This window comes from Lutjanus erythropterus, chromosome 2 (assembly GCF_056507025.1).
Source record: "Lutjanus erythropterus isolate fLutEry1 chromosome 2, fLutEry1.hap2, whole genome shotgun sequence".
Classification (NCBI taxonomy): Eukaryota; Metazoa; Chordata; class Actinopteri; order Lutjaniformes; family Lutjanidae; genus Lutjanus; species Lutjanus erythropterus.
In genome coordinates, this window is record NC_139318.1 from 1,121,312 (window position 1) to 1,148,168 (window position 26,857).

Below are 26,857 nucleotides of genomic sequence, written 5' to 3' on the forward strand. Positions count from 1 at the left end.
TGGCAGAGGGCAAACTACCCCTCTCATGGAAAGAAGCTATAATTTCAGTTATACCTGAGGAAGGAAAAAATAAAGAATACTGTGAGTCTTATAGACCTATTTCAATTCTAAACATGGATTATAAGATTTTTACTTCAATAATCTCTAAAAGATTCCAAAACTTTAGGTCTGACTTGAGAGATGAAGACCAGTCAGGTTTTATAACAGGTAGGCAGACTCAGGATAATGTTAGGCAAGTCCTACACATAATAGATCAGATTCTAAGACAGTGACTGAGAGCTGTACTAGTGAGTGTTGACACAGAAAAGGCCTTTGACTGTGTCAATTAGAGATTTCTGGATCAGGGGCTGGGGAAACTAGGGATTCAGAAACAGTTAATACAATGTATTCAAGGTCTTTACCAAGAACCTACAGCAGAGATAAAAATCAATGGACATCTGACATGATAGATTCATCTTACAACGAGGGACTCATCAAGGATGTTGTCTTAGCCCTACCTCGCTGGCACAAATGATCAGACAGAGCAACAACTTGAAAGGAATTCAAATAGGAAAACAGGGACATAACATAGAACTCTTCGCTGACGATGTTATTGTGACTCTCCAGTACCCAGACAGAACCTTCCCTAAGCTGATGTCCATATTTGAGGACTTTTTGTAAATACTCAATACTACTCATTCAAACCGGGAATCAGTGATGATGGATTCAAACAATGGTGGGACAGGGGCATTACAGCAATATGTATGCTCACTCACAAAGGGCTCTTTAGAAATTTAGAGAATTTGGAATTCGGGCTTGAAAACAAAGATTTCTTCAGATACCTGCAAATAAGAGATTACTATGATAAAAAACATAAAACCAACATTATTTGGAGAGGGCAATGCAGTGATAGATATTCTGACTGAAGCCTTTAAATGATGACTAAAAAAATAATCTCCAGAATATATCAGGGTCTTCAGAAACAGAATGGAAACAACACAGGATACATTAAAGCAAAATGGGAAAAAGAACTAAACATAGAAATATCACAAGAAGATTGGCATTCAGTCTCGAGTGCACAGCATTCATCCACAAGTCAAAAAAAGTGGACAGTATTTGGTTGGAAAAATTTGATCCACTTCTTCATCACACCACATATTAAAAGCAAACTATCCCAATTACAGGAACAGTGCTGGAGGCAGTGTGGAAACATGAACGCCAATCACTCCCATATTTTTTGGTCAAGAATTCATACTTTTTGGGAAAAGATATGTCTAATTGTGGGAAAGATTTTGGGTTATAAGATCCCTAACAATGTCCCTGGCCCTGTATTTTTGTGCTTTGAAAAATGAAGTGATTATGAAGAAAGATTTGTATAAAATACTGTTAATGCTATGTAAAAAAAAATAATCACAAAGAACTGGTATAAATCAGAACTTCCAAATACCAATCAGTGGATGGACAAAATGAAAGAAATCCATGCAATGGAGCGGATGACCTGTCTGAGATCCAAAGGACCGATCTTTGACAGGAAATGGGAGAAGGGGACTGCCTACATCAAAAGAATAGAGGATGCTACAAATTGAACAGGACAATTAAAGACACTGGACATGATACATTACAATACGGTCATCAGAGGAGCCCCCACATTTCTGTATGTTTATCTGTCTTCTGTTGCCTACCTGTTTTACCTTAAACTGAAAATGCTAAATAGAATAAATAGATAAATAAATAAAATAAAACAACAAATTTCATAAGTGATGCAGTTGGCTTTACAGTGAACCAAGCCAAGTGGCCTCTACTCTCACTCTGCTGTCACCACAGTATCTATGTGCTTTATGTGCTTTAATGCGCCATTATCAAACAAGCACAAGAAGGCGTGTCTTCATTGTTGTGCTTTGTGTTCCTGTGACCAGCAGCCTCAGTGAGGACTTTTTGGGTCTTCCTTCTGCTGGGACATTTGCTTGACTGATGGACTGTTCACTCTGGTACCCATCTATCATCTATCAGTGATAGCAGGGAAGGTAAGGGGTCTGCACAGAGCCCAGAGGATCCTAAAAGCACAGCGTGTTTACTCTGCTGCTGTCTGGAATGAGATACAGAGGTATCTGCTGCTTCTGACTTCTTTCTTATCCTCCACAAACTGCTATAAAAATATTTCTTTTTGTGTAGCATGAAGTGACTACATTGTGCATTTCATTGTACAACCTTGTGTTGCAGAACCTTGAACCTGAAGAATCTTAGTTAATGGAGTTAATGGTGTGGAATGGAGCAAATTTGAATAATAATAAAATGTCTGCAGAGATCAGAACTCCTGTGTTTGCCTGCTATGGGTTGAGGTGTGCAGCTCATGACACAAGCAGGAGCCACAGAACCGGTATCTAATGCTTCCAGCACACATGCAAAAGTGACATGTAGTTGTACATTATACTACATTCAGACATAAATTTAAAATATAAATCCCCATGGTTACATTCACTGACTCTTTCAACACTCTCCACCAGATACACACCCACAAAGAGAGGAATAAAAAGAAGTAAGTGCCAGAGGGCGGCAGGAAACAAAAGCCCCCATCCCTCCATCCCTGGTTGTCAGAATCAATATTGGCATGTATGACAAAGACGGAGGGTCTCTGAAGAAAACTGCTAGATTGAATACGGTACTGGAAATGACAAGTGACAAGCGAGCCGCTGTCTGAGGCTGACAGACGAGCTAACGACCAGAGACCTCCATGACAGATGCTCTCCAACACGTCAAGGAAAGAGAGGACACAGGGGACTGAGATGACAGCACCCACAACCACATTAATTCTCCCAAAAAACAAAGGACTGGCCTCTGAGAAAAGGAAACTCTAAACTCGCTCCCTCTGGTTCTGCATTTAGAGAACAAAGAGCCCTGCTGCTTTCATCTAGATTGAGCCACTTCTTTATATAACCTCCACGGTTTCTTTCTCTTTTCATTTCATATTTTTGTGTAACTTTGTAGGACCACAATGCCAACAGCCAAGAGTGATATCTTCAGTTAGACTTTGGGTGGTGGGAATCCTCCACAAAAATAAAAACAAATGTAAAAGAAACAGCCATTAGCACATCTAACTTCACCTATGCCTTTGATTACCACACTGGTACATCGCGAGATGGCTTTGCGTAGTTGAATCATGCAAGCTGCAGCTACAATTCCTTGCTCATGATCATATAGTGTTTTTGACAGTCTTTTAAAGAATGTGGTGCTCTGTAAGCTCTCTTAAGTGGACATGGCTTAACATCAGTTCAGCAGGACAGCTGCTCTGCTGCACAAACACTTGAAGTGAAAGCACTGGAGTGACAGACAACCGCAATGTCCTGTTTACTTTTTGTCCCCCACCACAGTGGTCTTGATGCTCTGCCTACACTGCAGCAACTGATTTAATGGTTTTCTCCTCTGCTTTTTCCTTGTAAATGTGGTTTTTAAACACCAGTGCTTTTTGTTGAGACTGATTGGGAAGCATCAAGTGAAACACTGTGCACAGAACTTGGGTTGAGACCGTTTAAGAGCCTGGTATGAAAAACAGCGGGATGTTAAACTGTGATGACTTGCAGATGACTTGAGAGAGAGTTCAGGACGAATGCGAGAAAGGCAGCGTGTAACTATAGACAAAAGAGTCAATGTGATATAAACTTTATTTGATCATGAAGCCAGATGTTGTTGCTGTCCGACTGCTATCTCTCCTATGGAAGCCCATTTCTGCTAATGTAATGAAAAACATATCCTTTAATCATAATTATAATAACAATACTTAATAAGTTATTATCTCAAAATTAATTTGTATCTAGAAATGACAAACTTTCTCAAAATAATGACTTAGAAAGTCAGATCAATACACATCACTCAACACTGACATCATTTTACAGACTGACCTCTCAGCACCTCCAACTATTCAAAATCAGGGGGAAAAAATAATATAAAAAATTATCCTTAAACTTGAAAGTCACCATTTCATTTAACATAAAATTGTTGGGGTTTTTTTGGATGGCTGTTGTTTCCTCAAAAAACTGACAACACCAAATGTGCTCCTAAATGATGAAATTCCTTCCAATCATTTAAAATGGATTTTCTAAATGTTCCTCCATCACCTCCATATTAAAAGTAATTTCTGCACTGCTGCTGTAGTAACGTTACAGCATGAACTTGTAACAGTTTCATATTGACAAATATTTAATAATGTGATAAAACATATTTTGAATAATCAACACATTAGTCAATACATTAACCTTCAAATCAAATCAGACCAAATAAGAATCTTTACATTAATTGAAAAGGACACGTGCAGCCCCAAACTATATATCCAGAGCCATGTACAGAGAAGGTTATGATTGACCCTTTCTCTCAGGATTTCTGGCTAACAAGGTGTCAGCTCATTTGAGTTTTAATGTGAACATTTTGATAACCATAAGCAGTCAGAGTGTTGTTTGAAAGAACGGTTCTCCAGAAAGCTGCATCCAGTAATACCAGAAGCAAAGAAATCAGCCTGTTCTGAACAGGCACGTTTTGAATGGGCACTGAATTAGTTAGAATGAAACACTGATAGCTAATGGTCAGTGTAGATCATCTGGGAGTCTGTGCCTATAGAAGCTCAGCCCAGGCCCACAAGTCTGTATATGAGCATGTTTTGTTTTTGCTGTTTTGCCTGCTGAGGAACAACTTCAAAGAATCATATCAGAACATGTCAGTACCATCAGGTTTTATGTGCAGCAGCAGCACATTCTCCACTCTTTTGAGCTTTAGTCTTACTTTTAAGATTTGGAGATTATTTTATAGCTTTTAATTATATTCTAGTTGTTTAGTGATATTGTTTACATAATAAGGATCTATAAATATTCATTAAGGGTGTGTATCTCACTGACTGAGACGATTCGATACGTATCTCGATACATGTTCAACGATACGCTATATTTTATAAATCTTTAAGTGGCCAACGATTTGGTTTGATACGATTCAGCTCTGTCATGATACGATAAGATACGATGCAATACAAGACAATACAATGTGTCAGTCTTTACATTTTGATTCAACTAATGCTACATCTGTAGAGCGCTGTTAGTTGCCAAAAAATCCTGCTGTCAGACGTTTTACATAAATGATCTGCAGCAGCATTTCTCATCTTTCTTATAAAACCCAAACTTATTCTACACTTAAGCGTTATTAAAGTTTGGTGGTGCGACGTGGTACAATGTCACTTCTGTCACTGTTTTCAGTGCCATCTGTTTTAAGTAAAGGAAGAGGAGAGGAGGAGAGGGTGGAGGGAGCGCTTGATTTGTGAGCGCGGCAGCGGGCGTCCAGCGAGAGCGGTGCAGGCAGAGACAGGGGGAGAGAGAAGACAGAGGAAAGTCAACAGTGGTAGCTCCCTGATGCCAAAATTAAACATATGCGCATCCCAATGAGATGTATCAATATGCTAGTGCTGTATCGATTTGTTTCCAATTCATGTTCAGCTTTTTACCAATGCAGGGCCATCTGAACCGATGCACTCATATCTAACACATTAAAGTCTGATGCATCAGACTTATGAGTGAATCATTACACCCCTAATATTCACATTAGCCTATGCGTTATAAGAAATAAGACTGACAACTATGCTGAAACGAGACTAGCAACTTCTCCAATGAAATGTGCAACAGCACAGCTTGCATACAGGGTTCAGTGGCGAAACAAGATAATCAATTAAGATAGTACTCAATAGTCTGTCATTTCTTCTTCTTTGCCTGGACAAGTGTCTCCATGGCCCACTTTCGCTGTTTTGCCACACGTTTCAGCCTTGCCCTGCGTCAGTCAACGTAACCTTTAGCCCAGGCATGTCCAAACTGTTCCATAAAGGGCCGAGTGGCTGCAGGTTTTCATTCCTACCAAGCCGGAGCACACCAGGCTCGACTCATTTAATCACCTGATGTCAGTCTTCAAACAGCTGATTAGTCGAATCAGGTGTGCTGTAGACTGGTTGGATCAAAAACCTGCAGTCACTCGGCCCTTTATGGAACAGTTTGGACATGCCTGCTTTAGCCTCTCAAGCCAATCCCCTCAGCATCTGCCCAAATCAGCAAATGAGTCATAACTGTCGTCTGTCTTCGGGTCAGCTTGCGAGCGCTCTGGTCAGCACAAACCAATCAGGTAGCAGTATTCTCCCCCGCATTCGCACTAATATTTCAATGCTGTAGCGCTAGTAGGGGAATGTCTTGTTGAATTCAAGGCCCCCTTCAGGCGTGCGCACACGTTCACAGCTCACTATGGCTCCGCACCGCTCTCGTGTATAAAACCAAAGTCCTAATCCTAATCCACTCCATGATTCGGTTCGATACGATTCAGTTCTGTCACAATACGATACGATACAATGCGATACAAGACAATGCAGTGTGTCAGTCTTTACATTTTGATTCAACTAATGCTACATCTGTAGAGTGCTGTTAGTGTCAAAAAATCCTGATAGTTTAGCAACCATAACTAGAGCTGACAAGCTTTGCATTTCTCTACATGTTGAAGCAGTATGCAGGAGGCTCTGAGAAGAGTGATCCTCTGTTTCGTTAGTCTGGATGGTGACGTCTTTTTTGTAGTCTCTAAAGGACGTGAAACATAAGAGCACACGTGGTGAATGGATTAAACTCTGTCTTAATCTGCTCTAACATAAGCTGCCAGCGTTAACATGTCTGGCTCACTAACACTAGCTTACTAGCTGTTCTGTGGGGATTTGAGGAAGAGGATGTGGGCTGGTGCAGAATCAAAGTGGGCCGACAACAGTGCATCTGAACTGTGGCTCACTGTCTCATGTCTAAGTCTAAGTTGTAGCTTAGTTCTTATCCTGGCTGTCTTCTGCAATCACAGCCTGGCTGGGTCAAAGTCCACTGTGCTTCCCTTTCACACATTAATGAGTGTATTTCTGTCAGCTATCATGGAGCTATACCTGTTGTACATCATCACGTGACCAATATTTACTGAGATGTAAATTAGCTTTAGCCTCAGTCTGTTAGTATGAATGTTATATCATGTACGCAGCTGCTAACTAGATTGCTGCTTTTGTTTACATCTCTAAGGATCCACAGACTTGGTGTTTCAATAATTACTCCCAATTTAGATGTTAAATCTGCCACCATTATTGCCGTAAGCTACATAAATCCAGTGCGAGAATGGAAGGTTTGGCAGGTGTAGCAACAGTAACTAAGGAGGGTGGTGTTTAGTAAAAGGTCAGTTCTTTTAGGCCTGTGACATATTCTTTAGATTTAGATTTTAATGCACAGATGTGTCATCATTTTCACCACCTGTTTTTACAGACAACATGGGGACTTCCCCACTTGGGGAAAAAACAGACGAGGCACCTATTAACCAGATAACAAGACAGTTTGGACATGACCAGGCTTGAATGATAACACAAGAGGAGCTGTCAAAATGTTGTCTGGCATCTCAGTCAACAGTAAAACCAAGATGTTCAGTACATAAATATAAACATACCTGAAATGACCCTGGAGTGATACTTAAAAAGACTAAGTACATATACATTAAGGTTTGGATGACATCCAACATTTAGAGTGACATTGTTTTTTCTTTTACAAGGCTGGACAGAGCAGAATGACATCTGCTGAGAAACTGTCTCCTTCTTTTTCCCTGTCTACCTTCCACATAAAGAGTGATCCTGTTCTCCAAAGACTGTGTGTGGTGTGTGACGACTTTTAATTTTCTCCTCTCGCCCTGTTTTAAATTTGAGAGCTGGTAAATCTCTGAAATGAAATGTCTGCACACAGAAGTGTGGAGTGGCAATCACATTCAACTTGCTAAATAGTCTTCAGCCTCAGAAAAGCTTGATTTCCATCCAATTCCCAATTGGCAGCACAGCAATTTCAGCTCAAGGAGGACTATTTTATTTGGAGTGGGCAGGTTAGAGCAAAAACAACCACCGCTCTGCTGATAACTCGGCAGATGTTTGGGTGAATAGTTAATATTTTATGAAGAATAAAATGTTCTGTTTGTTCAAAAGTACTGAATACATTTAAAACAAAACAGAGTATGGCTTGGCTGAAAAATCTGAAGGTTTCAGTATTCACTGGGATTGTCTACTGTACTACTACTACTACTACTACTGTAGTAAAAAAAAAAGAAGCAAGCAATCAAACTCCACAGAATGAGCAGAGAAGTGAAAAAACATATTTTAATACTTTTTTTTAAACTAAATAAAGGATTATAGATTATTGTTTCGCACAGTATGAGTGACTGTGAGAACAACAATGTTAGAGCTAAAAGTGACTGTTAGAGGTTGTGCTAAATTGTTTGAGTATTTATAAAAATATAATGTCTATTTTGAAATCCATAAAATACAATCCCTTCAGTACTACTTCATCTCTTCTTTACATATTTGCCGGTGAACATGGACTCCATTCAAAAACATAACACTCAATAAGAGACAAGACAAAACATGGAGAAAAGAGGAAAAGAGAAGGCTAATTGGTTATTGGTTATGCTGCTTGATGGAAATCGATAGTTCCAAGTCAGTTTTCCCAATGTCTGTATCCCTTTGCTTCGGCTTGGGAACACATGTTAGCATACTTTAACAGAGACGGGAGAAGTAGGCTTGTACCACAAGTTCATAATCACTTCTATCAAGCACATATCAGCTGAATGCAAACAGCAACTACAAAATTGTTACAGCATACATATGGAATACATTGATTCTTTTAAAATAATAAGCAAATTATTCTGCTACAATTCACTGTGTACACCATCATACTGGGATGATGTCAGGTGTGTTTTAGGGTTTGGTGATTGGATTGATATATCACCTAGCAATGATGGGCTGTATCCATCGCCGGTTGGTTTTTTTTGTTTGTTTGTTTTGGCCAATTTTTGGAGCAATATTTGCTAATGTGTAATGGTCTGTACAATGACAGTAAACAACCACTCATCCAGACTATGAGTGCTCTAAACTGGGTGAGGAGTGAGAGGAAAACAGCCTGCAGAGTCACACTCTTTGCATTCTTTTCAGTCGGTGAATTAAAGATTTATTTTGACCAAACCAGAGTCTCATTGAATGAGTGGACAGGCTAACAAAGATGGTTTAGGTGAGTTTTACAGGTTTTTCTGTGGTGTTTTGAATGAAGTGTGTTATGATGAATTCGATGCTTGTGCACATCTCCGAGAGAGGTTTTTAACAGTGTCTGTGTTCAGCTCTCAGTTCTCAGCCAAGCAAGTTGACTAAAAAATGTTATTTATGGGCGCTCCTATAGCTCAGTCGGTAGGGCGTGCGCACCATGTATTGAGGCTGTTAGTCCTCTGCAGTGGCCGTCGGTTCGAATCCTGCCTGCGGCTCATTTGCTGTATGTCATCCCCTCTCTCTTCAACCCCCTTTCCTGTCATACCTTCAGCTGTCACTATCAATAAAAAGGCCCAAAAAAATATCCTTTAAAAAAAAAAAAAAAAAAAAAATGTTATTTACACCCCAGTGTTTTAGCCTGAATCTTCATTGTAGATCCTTAGCTTGGAGCCATGTTCACGTGCACATGCACACTGTCTGAACTGTGTGTGTGTGTGTGTGTGTGTGTGTGTGTGTGTGTGTGTGTGTGTGTGTGTGTGTGTGTGTGTGTGTGTGTGTGTGTAACGGTGTGCAAATGGCATGTTAGGACTTTAGGAGACTGGGATTATGCCAGACAAGCAGTATGGATGTATTTAACTTTTTCCCCATTGTTTTTTATGTTTGAAAACTGGTCACTATTTCACTTACATTATTTAGGAGAAATAGGTTAGTTGAAACTCCAGCTGTGTTTTTGCGGTCTAACAAAACAAACCTGACGCTCGGAATGAGGGTCAGTAGATAATGATTGAATTTTCATTTGTGGGTGAACTATCCCTTTAAGTTTGAGGCCTTTACCTTCTTTCATCAGCCATGTGACCCTCCCCATTTCTGCCTGAATACGTTCTACACAATGTAAAATGCACATAAACACTGAAGCAGCTTGAAAAGAATCTATCACAGCATAGAACAAGTTTTCAAAAGCTCCTCAATCCATCAGCATATGGAGTATACAGCTCTGAAATGGGGTTAAGGTGAAACTACATCAGACAGCAGTGATAATGACATCCTGCAGGGCACTTACATATTTCAGAATGTGGGGAGAGACTGTCACACTTTAGTAAACATTATGCGTGGTGTCTTTTACAAATTCATAAACTTCTGGCCAACTGAGTAAGGTGAGGTCACACTTGAGGGAAAGAGGGGGACATTTTTCCCTCTCAATGCAAAGATGGAGGTCAGAAAAATGGCACATATAAAATTCACTTAGTATGCTGATTTGTCTGCATCCTTTCAGGTAGGGCCTTTAACAGCTTTCGTCTCCCCATAAAGGAATTCAATTGCTGGGCAGAGAGGCACTGGGGGCCGGCAATAATCATGCTGCTTCAGAAGCCCTTAAGCTCATGTTATGATGAAGGCAAACTGTCAAGTGCTAAATAGAAAAACATTATGTGCTCTCTTTTTGGGAAATGCACCTGTCATTCCATATCGGTTGCATGCATATCCCGAAACAGGCTGGAAACATTATCTGTCACTTTTACTCTCCCAGCACATATCTCTTAAAAGGTGGAGAAATAAAGCAGTGCATTGAATGCTGTACGGGTCACAGCTCTTCATGAGGATGGAGCGTGTTCTCCCCCCACCCAGTCACTGGGAAAAAGGGCTTTGAGTACAATCCATGATTACAAAGATTAGATTGGCTGCTTAAAGGGCAACTCTCATGCAGTTTCAAATCACATTAGATGGCCTTTCCAATGGCAAACTGCAAAGACCAACAGGCAAACGGAGCAAGAAAGGGTGATAAAGAGAGACAGGGAGGAAATTTTTGGCTTCACATAGGAAGGATTTCACTGTGAACGCAGCCAAGTCAACTGTGAATAATATTTGGAACTGCAGGATACACAGCATTTGGAGAAGAGCCGAGAGCCCTGAAACACAAGGCCTGCACCGGCAGTCCCTGATGAACTTTAAAAAACAACACACTGTGAGAGTCAGTGGTGCATTTCAGCCCATAATTAGGGCAAAGCACACTCCTCTAATTAAACAAATTTACCCAGCATTAATTTGAGAGGATCATTACGGCTCTTCCGAGAATCTTCATCAAAAAGTCGTCTGAGATGCTTCCACAGTGTGCATCCCAAATAGTGACAAATGATTTCACTGCTTTTTACTCATTAGATGTGGGTTTCTGCTGCTTCTACATGCTGCATTCTTTATAATCACGCCAGAAATATTCCAGCATGTGGAACAGAGCTGAAGTAGAATCTTTGTCAGATATGTCTGTCTCCAAGTCTGACGTAGGAGCACACAATCAGGAAAAGCACAATTAAGAGGGACAGAGCTGTCATCATGATCTTTCCAGATCTTTTTTTGAGTTGTAATGACTTTGCCCACACAGTGATTTTTCAGTGTGGCAAACATTGCAATCAGGCTCATTAGTGGAGCTCACCTGTCTCCATTACAATGCCAGAACAAATTAGGTGTTGGAAGAAGCCAGGCTCTGGTCTCCTGTGCCAGAGAAACCAGCAGAGAGGAGAACCGGCATGGCTCGCCAAGAGGTGGAGTAAAAGAAGCAGACAACATGGTCTGACTCACATGCAGAGACAGGCCTTCAGAGGGCCTTGTGGTAAGTGTAAAGATTATCAGTTTCATTTTACTTAACAAAAACAGCCATTGATCAAAGTTTAATTAAATTACAGATGAAAAGAGAAATCTAAAAATAAAAAAAAAGACAATAGAAATCTAATAGAAAGCTTGTATTTCTGGTCATGAAGTTGAGCAGTTCATCATGCTCTCTTGCAACACTCCTGGCAATCATACAGCAGTGGGACTCAAGGGATGCTGATATCATTTCACAATCTGCTTCTCTGTGTCTCTCTCCAGCCACATTCCCAACTCTTCAGATCTGTTCCTTGCTATTTTCGACCTGCCAACCAGATGTCTCCTGACTTTTTACTCCTGTCTCTCTCCCACAGCCAGACACTCCCTTCTGCCCTGCAGTTACCTGATCTTCCCTGCCCACTCTCTCACTTGTTTCCACTCACAAGACTTGCAGTATATATCCTTTTACACTTGGTTAAACAATTAAAAAGATGTGCGTGCATACACATGTATGGCGGACCGCAACAACTTGTCAATGGGCGCTGCACACATGAGCAGTTTTGGTTGTGTCCTCAGCTCAGTCAATTGCTTGCACCCTCGTACGCCACTGATTGCTCTGAAATGGTCATGCCCCTTTCATCATCCTGTACTTGACTTGATTTGACCAGTGGAATATTGATTCTGACAACTGTATATGCAACAATCAGACATTTGCATTTGCATTTGTTTGCAGCTTGATAACTTACCCAGATGACTGTGGGAGACCGCTACATCCGTTACAGAAATGTGTGCATAGCTTTTTGATGTTGTTGGCTGTAAAAGGGTCTGTTCCACCAGCACATTCCTATTCATTCCCTGGCAGGGACTGTCAGTGTTCCTCTGTTGTTTCTTTGCGTTCAGCCCTATCAGCTGTACCTGCTGGACCTTCTGCCTGAAACTTTGGACTTGCTCCTTGTTGGATTATTTTGTATTATTTTGTCCTTTAGCCTTATTTTAGTAAAGCAATGATTGGACGGCACCACTCTGCCCTCTTTGTCTGCATTTGGGAGTGATTCTTCCATAAATTGCCACAATATTTTGTACAGACATCCATGTTCCCCAAAGGATGAAGGCAAAACAGTTACCTTGGGATCAACATTTTTGTTTTTTTATTCATTTTTATTTTTTGTTTTATTGTAATATCTCAACAACTATTAGATGGATTCTCTGAAATTTTTAGATATTCAGGGTCCATAAGGTAAATCCTACTTACTTTTCCTGTAAGTAGGATTGCAGCAAATCTTCAACAAATTAAAATAAGATGGTGAACTTGGACTTTACTTCATTAAAACATCAGTAGATTGGTCAAAGCACTACTGTGCTTACAAAGTCTCAGAGCCATTAGCCTTGCTTCTAGTCTTTGTGCTAAGACTACCACATGCACAGAGATGAAACTGGTATTAAGTAGTAGTAACAATTCTGTCAACAAATCCCCTTAAAAACCCCAGTATACAAAAAAAAATGTTTTACTAACAAGTATTGCCCAACATATCTTGTATACTATATGTGAATAGTTTCCTTACTGAAAAAAAAACACATCAGTGAGTCATTGCTGCACAAGGTGACATATTCCTTCAACCACACACTGTAGTTTATTTGGAATCAGTTCCACCTACAACATCTAGATGTTAGAAATACCGCTAGAACACTGAAATGGATTAATCCACTCCTGAAAATAGTTCCCAACAGATTCACTATTTCCTCCTGTTTGCTTAACATATGCTAACATATGCTTTGACCAGATGTTTGTGTTTGTCAGTAGAAATTATATTTTTTTCCCAGGGGGAAATCTAGGTATAACTTTAGAATGAGGCATTTAATTATAGTCAGTAAGGACATTATGATATGCTTCAGTAATGCTTACATATTGAAAGTGATGTAATCTCACACTCTCTCACTTGCATACACATTCTTACAAAGATTCAAGGAAGTACCTTGGGTGATTTGATGATTTTTCTCCACAGCTCGTGGGTGACGCCCTGACCCAGATCTGTCCCTGAGTGTCTTATCATGCCAGGCTCTGTGTCTCATCTAATAGGTTTTCTTTATGAAATGTCTACTGGTAGCCTTGATAAGCTCAGCACTTCTTGAAATAGCTTTTTATTTCCATTATGTGTTGTCTACAATCAAATAGAAGTGTACACTCATCTAGCATTTGACCTCATACAGCAGAGGGAAAGAGTAGATGGTATGTTTTCATTATAGGTATGAAGAAACAAATCCAAGCCCTTTAACTGCTGTGAGATTCTTCACTCTTCCAAACCTCTATACAATTAAAACACATTGAAAAAGGATATACAAGGAATTTGCTGTGGTATGTTTGTGGATAACAACAAACAAGAAAAAATCTGAATAATATGAACATGTAAAATATATTAATGAAGCTCAGCGTAAGTTAAATCAGGAAGACCTTCTATTACACTGCCTTCATTCACAACTTTCCTTTACTCCAGCTCTCTCCTCCTATTCCCTCTAATCAGCTGTTTGTGGGCGTTCACCTTCATCTTTACTATCCAATCAGATTTTGCCACGGTCGCGATAGCCAGTCAATTTGCTGCTGCCAAAACTTTAAATCGCCTCTGTCTTTGCTCTATCAGTTGTCATTCAGTCAGTTGCACGACCTCCTCCACCCCTCTCTCCTCCAGTCATTGGACCCAGGTAGCCACAAGATGTTCACCTCGATCCTCCCTGAAGCCCTCTCTCCTCCAGTCTTCAGGTCCAGGCAGCAGGAGTCCGGACCCACAAGATGTTCACCTCCATCCTCCTCGACGCCCTCTCTCCTCCAGTCTTCAGGTCCAGGCAGCAGGAGTCTAGAGCCACAAGATGTTCACCTCGATCCACCTCGACGCCCTCTCTCCTCCAGTCTTCAGGTCCAGGAAGTAGGAGTCTAGAGCCACAAGATGTTCACCTCGATCCTCCTCGACGCCCTCTCTCCTCCAGTCTTCAAGTCCAGGCAGCAGGAGTCTAGAGCCACAAGATGTTCACCTCGATCCTCCCTGAAGCCCTCTCCTCCAGTCTTCAGGTCCAGGCAGCAGGAGTCTAGAGCCACAAGATGTTCACCTCGATCCTCCCTGAAGCCCTCTCCTCCAGTCTTCAGGTCCAGGCAGCAGGAGTCTAGAGCCACAAGATGTTCACCTCGATCCTCCCTGAAGCCCTCTCCTCCAGTCTTCAGGTCCAGGCAGCAGGAGTCTAGAGCCACAAGATGTTCACCTCGATCCACCTCCTCCCCTCTCTCCTCCAGTCTTCAGGTCCAGGCAGCAGGAGTCTAGAGCCACAAGATGTTCACCTCGATCCACCTCCTCCCCTCTCTCCTCCAGTCTTCAGGTCCAGGCAGCAGGAGTCCAGAGCCACTTCACCTCACCAGTCTCTGCTTTGCACCTCTTCATCACCACCACCAGTGTCTAGACCCCGGGGGGTTCTCTTCACTACAGCTTCATCACCCCCATTTATATATATACGAGGGTAATTCAAAAAGTTCTGAGACAAATTGAAAAAAAACTTTATTTATGAAAGATACAAAATTATTTTTCAACATAAGATCCACCTAACTCAATACACTTCTGCAAGCGATGTTTCCACCGAGAAATTCCTTCTTGATAGAATTCTGGAGCTTGTCTAGTCAACCAGGTCACAACCTCCCTCTTCGCTTCAAGTATGGACTGAAATCTTGTTCCTTTCAAACATTCCTTCAACTTTGGAAATACGGCTCTAGAAGGTGAAGAGTCTCCATAAACATTTTGCAAAGCTTCAATGATTTCTGTAGGTTTCCATTGAAGTTTTGTTAGAAATTTGATGTTTGCTCAAACTTCAAATTGGCTCATTTTGGACGGTCAAAAAAGTTGGTTTTGTAATATGTAACCTGGAACATTGAATAACAAAGTTAGAATGCTGTAACTTGTCAAATTTGTTTATAAGTCATCAGTGGTACGATTCAAGGTCATTTTGTTACACTATTTTGACTCAGTTTGAATTTATGTCATTTGTCTTAGAACTTTTTGAATGCCCCTCGTATATACATATTGTTTCACCTCAATGGGGTCTAACCGCCAAAGACTGTTCATGTTTCATATACCATGCACGTGCCAATAAACCATTTCCCTTTTACTCTTAGTCTCTCCTGACTGAATTTAAATAATGAAGGAGCTGGACATATTTAAGCTGGAATGTGCAATATCACACTATTAATTAAGAGGATATCTGCAATATGCACGATAGAGTCAGGTGATTGGACCTATATTAATGTAATATGTAAAGGGTGTGAGAGTCATGTAAAGCTACAGAGTGAGGCACTCCTGCCTTTGCAGCCTGTGATGTTCTGGATCACCTACCACATATCTTTGATGCTATTGGTATTTAAGTCTCTCTCCAGTTTCTCTTGATGTCAGCTTTCAGCTGGCTTCAGGTTAGGCTTGGGCCGTATAAAGGTATTACGTTATGATGATCAGCTCCGCCTATGTTGTGAGAGTATTACACAAATTGTACACAAATGAGGCCTAATACTAAATACCTCAGTAAAATGTCAAGAGAGTATGAAGGTATGAAAAAATTGAGGGTGTGCATCTCACTGACTGAGATGATTTGATGTATTAATATCTCGATACTTCTTCAATGATACAATTCATCTTAGAAGTTTTTATCTAGCTAACAATTCAGTGTGACATAATTCAGCCCTGTCATGATACAATATAAGACGATGCAATATGAAATGATGTGATGTGTCAATCTTTACATTTTGATTCTATTAAGGCTATATTTGTAGGGTACGATTAGTTGCTAGAAGAAATCCTGATAGTTTTAGTTTTTTACAGTAATAGTAGAGACAGAGGGAAGGAGACATTATAGTAGTGTTAACATTTTATGAGGAATGTGATTTGTAAATGAGATACTACAGCCTAAACGATAATCTGTGAACGAACTAACTTTAACTGTTGTGGTAAAATGATGCAGTTCTGTTTCATATGAAGAGTCCTGTGGTTCTGATTGAATTTGACCATGTAGAGGAAGTGGGGTGTGGAAGAACAGTGATGCTACATGTCAGTGAAGATTCTCAGTCATCCGGGTCATGGCATTCATAGAAAGGGTAGTTGCAGGCAACTGGATTTGGTAGAACAGTGATGCTCCGTGTTACCTGCTCTCACAGTGACATGACGTCTCTGTCCCACTTGTGGCTCTGTACTCTACTGTCCAACAAGATCTGCATATATGACTTGCAGCAGTGTTTCTCATCTTTCTTATGAACCCCAAACATATTCCACACTTGTGCTTTATGAAAGTTTGGCAGCGCAACACGGTGCAATGTCAGTGTGTGTTTTGAGGAAAAGAAGAGGGGACACAAGAGCGGGAGGGGGAGTGCTTATTTTGTGTGATCGCAGCAGCAGGTGTCCAGCGAGAGTTAGTGATGGGAATTCCGGCTCTTTTTAGCGAGCTGGTTCTTTTGGCTCGGCTCACTAAAAAGAGCCGGCTCTTTCAGCTCCCAAGTGGCTCCTCAGATTTTTTGTTGCTCAAATTAATTTATTACCCAAAATAATGTAAAATGAATTACTAATGTAAAAAAACATACATTATATCAAATGTTTATTATTTATATGACTATTTATACACTTAACATACTCAACATGGAGGAGAGTACTACAATATTAAGCAGAGTGCTTAATTTTGACAACAAACACCACATATTATATTAATTACTAATTTTCTATGTAATTGTAATATTTAACACTGGATATATTAGTCTTCTGTTGTGCAATGAAGTTTTAATCTGTCAACAAGCAGATATTTTGTCTGATAATAATAAAGATTATATATATGACTTATATATGACTTGGTTTTACAAAGCAGATAAAAGAACAGATGTTACATGTATCAGAAGGGGGATCTCTTTTATTTTAACTTCAATCAGCGATCAAGAACGCACTTTATTTCTTCAGCTGTGATCGTGGTCTGCAGACTACAGGTAACCTACAGGTGGTCTCTTCCTCTATTCTCTCTTAACTCTGTTGAAAACTGTCCAACTTGACTGTAGATTTTCGTCTCCACTTCCTGCAGCCACCGCCTGATCTCATCTACTTTCAAGGCGAGGCGCAGTTCATCTCAAACAAGTGTATTTTCTCACCTTTCACACGTGTTGTCTCTGTCTGTAGCGCATGTTCTCTCTTGTCTCCCTCCCACTTGCTTATGTGCTCACTGTGTTGTGTGTCTGTAACCCCTTCCCTCCCCCTACTACTCAGTGTGGACACACACACACGCCACCAATCATGTGCGACTTTAACAGAAAAAAGAGGAGAAAAAAACAAATCAGCTCCCAATCAAGAGCCAGTTCCCGTCGTTCACTTCAAAGAGCCGGCTCTAAGATCCGGATCGTTCGCGACCGACACATCACTAGCGAGAGTGGTGAAGGCAGAGGCAGAAGGAGAGAGAGAATGGAGGAAAGATACAGCAGCACTGTCTTGATGACAAAAATGAAACATATGCACATCCTTATGAAATGTATTGATACGCTAGTGCTGCATCAATTTTTTTCTAATTCACGTTTAGCTTTTTACCATTACAGGCTGTCTGAACTGATGCACTTGTATCTTACACATTACAGCCGGATGCATTGGGTGCATGCGTGAATCATTGCACCACTAAAAAAAATGAAAACTGCCCAAGCCAACTTAAGGTATTGCCAGTGTGTTGGCTATGGATATGACCCTCAGCTCTCCATTCATCCTTAGCTCTTATCCAAGTTTCCTTCCTCCTCATCATGGGGTTGTTCCAACACTTGCACTGACATATGGTGCGACTTGCCTGGCCGCGCACTCAAGGTCCATCTGCATGCTCCATCACCATCATAACAAGCTTACAGGCAAAAGAAAGTTACGTAGCTGAGAATCCACAGGTGAACAGGTCCTGGGCAGGTAAAAGGACAGCTGGCAGTCAAGCACAGATCCAGGTTCAGGTAGAAGAGGCTGGTAAGCAAAGGCATGAAGCAACATTGACGATGTGGCAACTGACTGTCGGTGGCTGTTAAACTGTTCTGCAGGGTGGTTGGATAATGAGCAAGTGAGCAGGTGGATGTGGGGGTAGGAAAATTTGAGGGTATCTGGTGGTTGGATGCAGAAACCAGGTGTAGTGGCGAAAAACTGAGTAACGGGGCCCATACAGTGATACGTTTTAATACTGTAGATTGTTAATGAAACATTGATGGAAAAGTAAAGATGGAAAATGTAATATGTGATATACATACTGTTAAACCATAAAATTACCATAATATGTCATCAGATATTAAGGAAACATGTTAAGTCAAAATACTAATTTCTCTGACATCTGACATTAACACTCCAGCTGTGGTGTCCCCCTCTTTGAAATTGCTATTCTGGGATGGAATAAGTGTTTTTGGATGCATGTAATTAGAATTCAAATTAATGTTGAATGTTGTATTAATAAGTGTCTGTTTATGAGTCATAAAAATGATTAATAATCTTGTAGAAGCTGTAGATGTCTGTAAATGTTAAATTAAGCAATATGTTAATGGAGTTTTCAGGCAGTGAGACAGGCAGCTGCTTAACTCCAATTCCAGAATGCAGTGCTGTGCAGAGAGCAGTGAGCTTTTGTTTTCAGGATGACGGACTTATCTTTACTCTGACAGATAACGGACAGTTCAACTCATAGTTTCCAGTTTTCCAACCCAATTTTTTTGCCTTACCCTAAAGTAAAATACTGCTCTTTAACTTAACATTTTGGCTTCAAGAAAAGTAGTTTTTATGGCAACCTTTCTGTGTAATTTTTAGGATGTTAAATATAATTTAAATACTTTAAAAACCACTAAGGTTTTAAGTTGTCTGGAAAAAAAAAGACATACCCAAATCTGATGTTCTTTCTATTACACTTTATCGTCACAACATGGTTTTGGACCAACACGTACACATTAAAACTTATAAAACCTATTATTCAAGACCATTTCTCAAAAACAATTATGCACAAAATATTTATTAGGACCAAAACATTATTTTGCTCAACTGTGGATTTAAAAAGTTAGCAACAAAGTGAAAAGAAATTCAATAAAGTCTTACTCACAAATATGCATAAAGTTCCTATTAAGCAGGATTTCAACCTATTTAATATATGGTCTGTGGCTCTGTCTTATGTTTTGGACAGCTCTAATCATTTTTGCATCATGTACTTGCTACATACTGCTCTTTTAACACAGCCTTTACTTTACTGTATCACAGAAAAACAAGCTGTGACATCATCCTGGGAATATTTGTCTAATAATAGACAACAGCTGAAGGTGAAAAGAAAAAAAAACTGAACAACTTTTTAACTTTAATTGTTTGTGTTTTTCTCTACAAACATATCATGTCTCTGTAAGAGATATGTGAGCTTTGTCTTAAGTAAATACATTTCGGGAGGTTGGATGTGTGCCAGTAATCCAAGACATGCAGCTAGCCATGCATGTGTGTACACTTGAATTCTAACACCTTTTCAGCCAGGATATGGCAGGTTCTTTTCTTGAAGTGGTAAATGGAGATGTTTTTGCTGTGTGTGCAGGCGTGCAATGATGGATGGTATCTGCGTAATGTCTTATTTGTTGATCAGATCAATCAGTGCTGCAGAGCAGGGGATTTAATAATATTTCCATCTGCCAGAGACAAACCTGACAGCGAGAAATGTACCATGAAACCTAATGCTCAGCCAGTGGTAACAGGACTGATCGCACACTTCATACTCTGCTCTACTTTGCCATTTGTATTTGTTAGCCTCCTGCTTTTGCCCATTCTTTGATGCTGAATGAATTCAGTTTATCATAAAGTGAACATTCAAGATTGTCAACTTTACTGGAAAGTAATTGCATATTTTCATATATGTATATATATATATATATATATATATATATATATATACATATATATATATATATATATATATATATATATATATACATATTAGGGCCGTTAAAGTTAATGTGTTAATAATGCGCTAACCCAAATTCCTTTTAATGCCACAAATTTTTTTGACGTGCAATTTAACAAAATCGGCCTGACCACTAGTTTGAATCAAAAGCGAGCTTCCCTGTCAGCTGACAATGTAAAGGCTTGTCTGTTTAGGCAACTGACTCAACATAAAGAAATAGAAGTCTAGGAGGAGGGAGATGAGAGAGTGCTGATGGAGCTGCAGCTTCTCCTGAAATCAGGTAAAAGTAATAAGTCTGACCCACAGCAGAGAGAGAGAGAGTGTGTGAATATGGACAGATGTGTCGACTTGATATAAAAACATTTTATGATCATGAATCATAATGTTACCGTTCATGTCTGGTGCATGACTTTTTTTACTCAAAGTCCGATTTGTGTACTTTAAAAACTTAATTACTTCATGCTACTTGATCATAAGTGTGAGGGAGACGAGCTACAGAGAGGAGGGAGGGAGGAAAATCCTGATGTTACTGTACAGTTCTGTGGTTTGAACACTACAGATTAACATGTCTGTTGTTTGCAAAGACCATAGATGCTCATCTCCTTCACACTGCACTGCATTATTGTAAGTCATGATTAAGAGTCCCATGTCCCAATGGGACACACCACTGAAAGTTGTTGGGAACAGCAGAGTTAAGATCCTGTGGGATCTGTGGTTAGCTGCTGGCTAACCAACCAGATGTAGCGGTGGTTGACAGGGAGCAGATGTGATTCATGTTAAGGAGTCCAAAGTGGTCTCAGTGGTAATAAATGAATTAGTTTCTCCCTCAGACTGGCAGAGTGGTTCCAGCAGATTCCAGGTACAACATCTGAGGTCTCTGTCCAGAAGAGTGCTGTCCTAAGAACAGGTATGATACAGTGCAGAGCCGTCAAACTTAAACTGGTAGAGGACCAAAGGTTGAGGAAGATGTATATCACACTCCATTTTAGCATCACTCATGAACAAGACCCAACGATACTTGAACTCCATCTCTGGGGGCAGTAACTCACTTCCCACCTGGTGGATTAGTGCAACGTCAGCAGTAATGCAGACGTTGTACCGGATTGTGGTGAGGCAGGAGCTGAGTCAGAAGGCAAAGCTTTCAAGCTATAATTGATCTATGTTCTGATCTTCACCTTAGTCATGAGCTTTAGGTAGTGTCCGAAAGAATGAGATTGTGGATACAAGCAGCTGAAATGAGCTTCCTTCATATGGTGGCTGGGCTCAGCCTTGGAGATAAGGTGAGGAGCTTGGACATCTGGATGGAGCATTGAGCAGAACCACTGGTCATTGGTGTCAAAAGGAGCCAGCTGAGGTGGTTTGGGCATCTGATTAGGATGACTCCTGGATGCCTCCTGTTGTAGGTTTTATAGGCACATCCCACTTGGAGGAAACCCAGACCCTGCTGGAGGGATTACATGTCTCATCTGGCCTGGGAACACCTCAGGATCCATCAGGACAAACCTAAAAGCATTGCAGGTGAGAGGGACATCTATATCACCCTATTAGCCTGCTGCCACCACGGTCCAACCCCAGATAACTGGAAGGATTTATATATATTATTGCTTAAGAAGCAGATGCGTAAGACTGGAAATATAGCCATCTATGTTTGGAGTGGTTGGCAGTACACACTGAGTATTTTAATTCCACCAGGCACATCAGGTGCTGCCATTCAATACAATGCTTGAGATTCGCGGCACCTCGGCACAGAGTCCCAGAAGTCATCAATCTGGTCAGTTTTCAAAATAAAAGCCCCTGTGCACACTCCAAAACATGAAGAAGGACAGAAAATAATCTCTATATATAACAATGTGATGTACTTATGGTAGAAGCACACAAGGCAAGGAAAGAGGAGCAAATTCAAAACAAAATCTAAGCAGCTTAACATAACCAGGTGGCCAAAATGCTCTGCTTCTGTGAAATGCTTCTGAATCGCTGCTGATGGGGGCTGCAGCCGTGTGATGGATTAAGCAATGCTGCAGCAATGGACTGAATGATAAAAAAGTTTTTAAAAAAAATATTTAATCATGTAAACATTTTCACACAGATGTGCAAAAAAACATGAACAATGAATGAGCATGTGTGGCCTTAAATTATAAAATGTAATGGAGGCCTGAGCATTTTTTGAGTAAGAACTTTTATATATTCTGTACAGAGACATCTTGTATGGTGTATATTACTTCTCCATCATCAAAATGTGATTGCCAGTACCACAGAAACAGCCCGCTGCCAGACTCACAGGAAAATCTGTTGTTTTTAATTAGTTTATATAGTTTTTCCTTTCTTTGTGAATGAGATCACAGCAATTTTAAATCACATGCTCTGGTGTAAAGTTCCCCCGTTCTATTTTACTCCTCTCTTGTTTTAATTAAACATTTACACAGTCCAGACCTCAGAGGTCACACCCTGTGGGGAATTAAACAGTTTCTAACACACACACACACACACCATCTCCCCTCAAAGGCTGTGATTTCACTTTTTTCATTTTTTGTAGATACTTGAGAAAACAGCAGGATTTGTATCCAATTAAAAGTTGTTCATGGACTGAAATGATTGATATTGATATCAAACATCAGAATCTAAACCTGATGGTGATTTCACAGGCAATGAATACTGTATATTAAGAGACCAATGTGATACACATACCAGAGACTGTTTGCATTGATTGACCAGGCAGAGCATCAGTTCATCCCTGGGGGTTTCTTAAAGGTCATCCACTCAGCACGTCATGTGGTTTCTAAGTCGAGTTTGTGCTTTTTGTAAATCATCCATCATCCATTTCTTCAGGTACCGCAGTCCATATGAATGATTTTGCATTCAAATAGTGTTTTTCTTTGTTTTTTCCTGTATGTATGTGTGTATGACAAAAATATGAAAAGAAAGACTCAGAAACCAAAGGATGTTGGTAAGTGATTACAGCATATAAATGCCGAGTGTATGTCCTAAAAAAATGTTTCCCATGAAAATATGTCTGTGTATAAGAACCAACAAAAGACAAGGTGTATTAAAATACCTCTATTTTAAAAAAAACTGAAATGTTTGAACTGTGAACATGCAATTTTTACATTTTTATATGATTTTAGCATCTTTCAGGTTATTCTAAGGTATATGTTCTCTCTTTTGAGGCTGAGGAGAAGTTCTGGGAAGCTTTTCAAGGCTTTTGGACGTTACTTATAATAACAATGTTGCCTATAACCAACAGGCTCTTTAAGGTCTTTCAAGTCTGACTATCAGCCTTATTTCATTATTACTCAAGAAGGAACCAAGGAACTCAGTGAACCTTAAAATGTGGAGACCAATAACATGTTATGATGTTAAGATAATAAAATTTTTATGGCAGGTAAATTTTTATTGCAGATGTGAAGAAAGACAAAGCTTTTTTTTTTTTTTGTTGTTTTTGTTTTTTCAGATTTCATTTTTTAAAAGTTTAGACTTTTTTGGTGAAATTGTATTATCAATAAGTCTGTGCAAGGAATAAAACAAGGAGTCCTTTGTTGCCATATTTATTCATAATTTCTATGGAAATACTAGTTATTAAAGTGATGTCTGACAAGAACACAGAACGACTTGAGGTTGGGAATACACTAGTCTGACTCACCAGATATACACTGCTGGTATAAGTCCTGCCTTTGGCTGCTTCCTTCAAGCAGCATTGTGGCAGCTGCTATCTGTTTTCAAAGTTCCCAGGAAACATGTATGCTTGAAGCCAGACCTTTATCTAACACCGAGCACTGCGGAGAGATATCTGGCTACGGGAGACTAGGAATATGGAAACAGAAAATTCAATCTGCTCAATTCAAAATGTTCTCTTATACAAAATCTTCTTCTTTTGTAACTTTTTTAAAGTATTCTGGTCTGAACCCAAATTACGAAAGATGTAAAATTCTGGGAAATGAAAAGGTACAAATGAGAAAATACCATGTAAATGAGTGATTATTTGAACTGATGGGTTGTTAATGTTTTAGATATTTTGATCCCAAGGCCAAATACTTATAATAATAAGTGCAGAAGGATAGATAAGATTTGACAACCATAGAGGGGAAGACATTTACACATTAAAAGATGCATAATGTAATGAAGCTGCACTTTTTTCTCTGTGATATTATGTGATGTTTCAGAGACAAGCAGTTATATTATTAATCTGATTATTTTGGTTGGGAAAATATTTATTTTTAAGGCTGCAAGTGAGCCAGTTACTCAAGATAATCCAGAGACTTCTTTGTGAGCAGTTTCATGTAGGAATGACCTTTTTCCCCGTAGAAAGTAGTAATATTTGCAATATATTCTACTGCAGAAAGATTTGTTTGTTTGTTTGTGTTTATTTGTATTGTGTATTTTAGTTTGTTTTAGTGTGATTCAGGTGTTGTGTTTATTTGTTTGTGTTTATGGCTTTGTTTGTCCCCTGGTGACTGATGTCATGTTTTTGTTATTAAATAAATGAAAAACAAAGTTTAGTGGCAGTCTTTAGGCAGTGTGGGTGCTGGGCTGCCTGTAGTTGTGTGCGCTCTGCTGAGATGATTCAGCAGCACAAACCTCTGTAGCTGACTTGATCTGACTCAACTCAGCAACAGCTGGTACCAGCTTTTGTACACACTCTTTTACTCACTGCCCTCAGTGCAAACTGCAGAGTCTATGCCATATTCACTCAATCATGCACAAGGCTCAGAGTTTATTAGGCTTGGATACTGCATTTTTTCAAGGTCTGAGCTCCAAACTGTGGCTGTCATATCAGAAAGATGTTGCAATTTATGGGGAAGGGTGTTTTTGGACTTTATGTTCGGGTTAGGGTTGAGTGAAGATATCTTCCCTTCTGCTGCTTTGATTTGGACCATTCTAAAAATCTTTTTTGCAGGTACCCCAACTCTATCTAAATGCAGTGTTAAATCACTGAAGGCATTTAGTTCTCAAAACTGAAACAACATCTAATCCAGAACTGGTATTATATCTCTGCTTGACATGAATGTTCATCATCCAGAGGGTGTAGATGAAGTCTCTGTGGACATCTGCATACCCCCAGTTTCTTGTGACTGCACAGATTTTTCCATGTGACCACTATGCTGATTCTGTAGAAACGTGTGGGATGCGTCCTCCAAGCAGGCTCCAGAAAGCGGTAGAAATAGAAGTACTACTCATCTGTGGTGTTCACATCAGTTTGTTGTCTAATCTTTATGAGGTAAGATTTTAGAAAGAATAATGACACCATCTACACAGGTTCCCTGTAAGACTCACTCTTGCTATGAAAATCTTCTAAACACATTCCACATGATAGAACACAGTTGCTGAAAACGTGAAAAGACTGAGAACTATGTAGTACTGAATTAACCCTTCACTAAACCCCGCCCCAAACAGTATCTGTCCAATCATAGGTTAGCAACCGTAACTAGAGTTGACAAGCTCTCCATTTCTCTCCATGTTGAAGGTGTGCAGGAGGCTCTGAGAAGAGCGATACTCAGCATTTCATGAGTCTGGATGGTGGCATCTTTTTTGTTGTCTCTCGAAAATGTGAAATAGAAGAGCACACATGTTGTGATTGGATTAAACTCTGTCTTCACCTGCTCCAACATAAACTGCAAACATTAGCATGACTGGCTAACTAACACTAGCTTACTAGCTGCAATAACTTTACCTTCAGACAAACTTGTTAGATCCCACTGCATCTGTATTTGTTCTGTGGGGGATTGAGGAGGAGGATGAGGGCTGATGTAGAATCAAAGTAGGTGGACGATGATGCATCTCTCTCAGGTCTAAGCCGGGATAGCTTATCTTTTATCCCATCTCTTTTTCTGTGGCAATCGCAGTCCGGCTGGTCTGGCTGGATGACCCATCTCAAGGTCAGCTGCACTAATTGAGTCCCTGCACCTCCTTTTCCCACATTAATGAGTGTATTTTTGTCATCCATCATGTAGATATACCTGCTGTATCTCACCATCCGACCAATGTTCGCTGAGATGAAAGCTAGCTTTAGCCTCAGTCTTTTAGAATTAATGTCATATTATGTATGCAGCTCTTACTAACTTTACATAAACACTTTCACAGGGTAGTTGTTCTAAAATGTGTTGGATGGAAACATTAAAATGTCAGCTGGAGACAGACTTTTTGGCTGAGTCAAGGAGTTAGCATTAGCTTACATCAGCCAGCAACACTTATGAAATCTGCTTATGAGTCATTATTTTATCGACAGAATCTACCGTTGTCAGCGAGAAATGAGAAGTTGCCTTTGTTTACTTCTCAAAGGAATCACAGACCTCATGTTTCATCATTTACTCAACTTCAATGTGA